Genomic DNA, 4,957 nt, shown 5'->3' with positions numbered 1-4,957 from the left:
TGATTAATGAGCTAGTCAAGTAGAGGCATACTAGTGACGTTTGATTTGTCTATGTATTCACACAAGTATTATGTTTCTGGATAATACAATTCTAGCATGAATGATAAACATTTATCATGATATAAGGAAATAAAATAATAACATTATTATTGCCTCTAGGGCATATTTCCTTCAGTCTCCCACTTGCACTAGAGTCAATAATCTAGATTACACAGTAATGATTCTAACACCCATGGAGCTTTGGTGCTGATCATGTTTTGCTCGTGGAAGAGGCTTAGTCAACGGGTCTGCTACTTTCAGATCCGTATGCATCTTGCAAATCTGTATGTCTCCCACCTGGACTAGATCCCGGATGGAATTGAAGCGTCTCTTGATGTGCTTGGTTCTCTTGTGAAATCTGGATTCCTTTGCCAAGGCAATTGCACCAGTATTGTCACAAAAGATTTTCATTGGACCCGATGCACTCGGTATGACTGCTAGATCGGATATGAACTCCTTCATCCAGACTCCTTCGTTTGCTACATCCGAAGCAGCTATGTACTCCGCTTCACATGTAGATCCCGCCACAACGCTTTGTTTAGAACTGCACCAACTGACAGCTCCACCGTTTAATGTAAACACGTATCCGGTTTGCTATTTAGAATCATCCAGATCAGTGTCAAAGCTTGCATCAACGTAACCATTTACGATGAGCTCTTTGTCACCTCCATATATGAGAAACATATCCTTAGTCCTTTTCAGGTATTTCAGGATGTTCTTGACCGCTGCCCAGTGATCCACTCCTGGATTACTTTGGTACCTGCCTGCTAGACTTATAGCAAGACACACATCAGGTCTGGTACACAGCATTGCATACATGATAGAGCATATGGCTGAAGCATAGGGAACATCTTTCATTTTCTCTCTATCTTCTGCATTGGTCAGGCATTGAGTCCTACTCAATTTCACACCTTGTAACACAGGCAAGAATCCTTTCTTTGCTTGATCCATTTTGAACTTTTTCAAAACTTTGTCAAGGTATGTGCTTTGTGAAAGTCCAATTAAGCGTCTTGATCTGTCTCTATAGATCTTAATGCCCAATATGTAAGCAGCTTCACCGAGGTCTTTCATTGAAAAACTCTTATTCAAGTATCCCTTTATGCTATCCAAAAATTCTATATCATTTCCGATTAGTAATATGTCATCTACATATAATATTAGAAATGCTACAGAGCTCCCACTCACTTTCTTGTAAATACGGGCTTCTCCAAAAATCTGTACAAAACCAAATGCTTTGATCACACTATCAAAGCGTTTATTCCAACTCCGAGAGGCTTGCACCAGTCCATAAATGGATCGCTGGAGCTTGCACACTTTGTTAGCTCCCTTTGGATCGACAAAACCTTCCGGTTGCATCATATACAACTCTTCTTGCAGAAATCCATTCAGGAATGCAGTTTTGACATCCATCTGCCAAATTTCATAATCATAAAATGCGGCAATTGCTAACATGATTCGGACAGACTTAAGCATCGCTACGGGTGAGAAGGTCTCATCGTAGTCAATCCCTTGAACTTGTCAAAAACCTTTTGCGACAAGTCGAGCTTTGTAGACAGTAACATTACCGTCAGCGTCAGTCTTCTTCTTAAAGATCCATTTATTCTCAATTTCTTGCCGATCATTGGGCAAGTCAACCAAAGTCCATACTTTGTTCTCATACATGGATCCCATATCAGATTTCATGGCTTCAAGCCATTTTGTGGAATCTGGACTCACCATCGCTTCTCCATAGTTCGTAGGTTCATCATGATCTAGTAGCATGACTTCCAGAACAGGATTACCGTACCACTCTGGTGCGGATCTTACTCTGGTTGATCTACGAGGTTCAGTAGTATCTTGTTCTGAAGCTTCATGATCATCATCATTAGCTTCCTCACTAATTGGTGTAGGTGTCACAGAAACTGGTTTCTGTGATGTACTACTTTCCAATAATGGAGCAGGTACAGTTACCTCATCAAGTTCTACTTTCCTCCCACTCACTTCTTTCGAGAGAAACTCCTTCTTTAGAAAGTTTCCGAATTTAGCAACAAAAGTTTTGCCTTCGGATCTCTGATAGAAGGTGTATCCAATAGTTTCCTTTGGATATCCTATGAAGACACATTTCTCCAATTTGGGTTCGAGCTTATCAGGTTGAAGCTTTTTCACATAAGCATCGCAACCCCAAACTTTCAGAAATGACAACTTTGGTTTCTTGCCAAACCATAGTTCATAAGGCGTCGTCTCAACGGATTTTGATGGTGCCCTATTTAACGTGAATGCGGCCGTCTCTAGAGCATAACCCCAAAACGATAGCGGTAAATTAGTAAGAGACATCATAGATCGCACCATATCTAGTAAAGTACGATTACGACGTTCGGACACACCATTACGCTGTGGTGTTCCGGGTGGCGTGAGTTGCGAAACTATTCCGCATTGTTTTAAATGTACACCAAACTCGTAACTCAAATATTCTCCTCCACGATCAGATTGCAGGAATTTTTTTTTCTTGTTATGATGATTTTCAACTTCACTCTGAAATTCTTTGAACTTTTCAAATGTTTCAGACTTATGTTTCATTAAGTAGATATACCCATATCTGCTTAAGTCATCTGTGAAGGTGAGAAAATAACGATATCCGTCACGAGCCTCAACATTCATCGGACCACATACATCTATATGTATGATTTCCAACAAATTTGTTGCTCTCTCCATAGTACCGGAGAACGGTGTTTTTGTCATCTTACCCATAAGGCACGGTTCGCAAGTACCAAGTGATTCATAATCAAGTGGTTCCAAAAGCCCATCAGTATGGAGTTTCTTCATGCGCTTTACACCGATATGGCCCAAACGGCAGTGCCACAAATAAGTTGCACTATCATTATCAACTCTGCATCTTTTGGTTTCTACATTATGAATATGTGTGTCACTACTATTGAGATTTAATAAGAATAGACCACTCTTTAAGGGTGCATGACCATAAAATATATTACTCATATAAATAGAACAACCTTTATTCTCTGATTTAAATGAATAACCGTCTCGCACCAAACAAGATCCAGATATAATGTTCATGCTTAATGCTGGCACCAAATAACAATTATTTAGGTCTAATACTAATCCCGAAGGTAGATGTAGAGGTAGCGTGCCGACCGCGATCACACCGACTTTGGAACCATTTCCCACGCGCATCGTCACCTCGTCCTTAGCCAATCTTCGCTTAATCTGTAGTCCCTGTTTCGAGTTGCAAATGTTAGCAACAGAACCAATATCAAATACCCAGGTGCTACTGCGAGCATTAGTAAGGTACACATCAATAACATGTATATCACATATACCTTTGTTCACCTTGCCATCCTTCTTATCCGCCAAATACTTGGGGCAGTTCTGCTTCCAGTGACCAGTCTGCTTGTAGTAGAAGCACTCAGTTTCAGGCTTAGGTCCAGGTTTGGGTTTCTTCTCTTGAGTAGCAACTTGCTTGCTGTTCTTTTTGAAGTTCCCCTTCTTCTTCCCTTTTCCCTTTTTCTTGAAATTAGTGCTCTTATTGACCATCAACACTTGCTGCTCCTTCTTGATTTCTACCTCCGCGGCTTTCACCATTGCGAAGAGCTCAGGAATAGTCTTATTCATCCCTTGCATATTATAGTTCATCACGATGCTCTTGTAGCTTGGTGGCAGTGATTGGAGAATTTTGTCAATGACGCAATCATCTGGAAGATTAACTCCCAATTGAATCAAGTGATTATTATACCCAGACATTTTGATTATATGCTCACTGACAGAACTGTTCTCCTCCATCTTGCAGCTATAGAACTTATTGGAGACTTCATATCTCTCAATCCGGGCATTTGCTTGAAATATTAACTTCAACTCCTGGAACATCTCATATGCTCCATGACGTTCAAAACATCGTTGAAGTCCCATTCTAAGCCGTAAAGCATGGCACACTGAACTATCGAGTAGTCATCAGCTTTGCTCTGCCAGACGTTCATAACATCTGGTGTTGCTCCAGCAGCAGGCCTGGCACCTAGCGGTGCTTCCAGGACGTAATTCTTCTGTGCAGCAATGAGGATAATCCTCAAGTTACGGACCTAGTCCGTGTAATTGCTACCATCATCTTTCAACTTTGCTTTCTCAAGGAACGCATTAAAATTCAACGGAACAACAGCACGGGCCATCTATCTACAATCAAACATAAACAAGCAAGATACTATCAGGTACTAAGTTCATGATAAATTTAGGTTCAATTAATCATATTACTAAAGAACTCCCACTTAGATAGACATCCCTCTAATCCTCTAAGTGATTACGTGATCCAAATCAACTAAACCATGTCCGATCATCACGTGAGATGGAGTAGTTTCATTGGTGAACATCGCTATGTTGATCATATCTACTATATGATTCATGCTCGACCTTTCGGTCTCCATGTTCCGAGGCCATATCTGTATATGCTTGGCTCATCAAGTATAACCTGAGTATTCTGCGTGTGCAACTGTTTTGCACCCGTTGTATTTGAACGTAGAGCCTATCACACCCGATCATCACGTGGTGTCTCAGCACGAAGAACATTCGCAGCGGTGCATACTCAGGGAGAACACTTCTTGATAATTATCGAGAGATCATCTTAAAATGCTGCTGTCAATCAAAGCAAGATAAGATGCATAAAAGATAAACATCACATGCAATCGATATAAGTGATATGATATGGCCATCATCATCTTGTGCTTGTGATCTCCATCTTCGAAGCACCGTCGTGATCACCATCATCACCGGCGCGACACCTTGATCACCATCGTAGCATCGTTGTTGTCTCGCCAATCTTATGCTTCCACGACTATCGCTACCGCTTAGTGATAAAGTAAAGCATTACAGTGCAATTGCATTGCATACAATAAAGCGACAACCATATGGCTCCTGCCAGTTGCCAATAACTTGGTTA

This window comes from Triticum dicoccoides, chromosome 7A, assembly GCF_002162155.2.
Source record: "Triticum dicoccoides isolate Atlit2015 ecotype Zavitan chromosome 7A, WEW_v2.0, whole genome shotgun sequence".
NCBI classification, from domain to species: Eukaryota; Viridiplantae; Streptophyta; class Magnoliopsida; order Poales; family Poaceae; genus Triticum; species Triticum dicoccoides.
The sequence above is the reverse complement of the archived record's forward strand: the minus strand, read 5'-3'. Positions refer to the sequence as shown.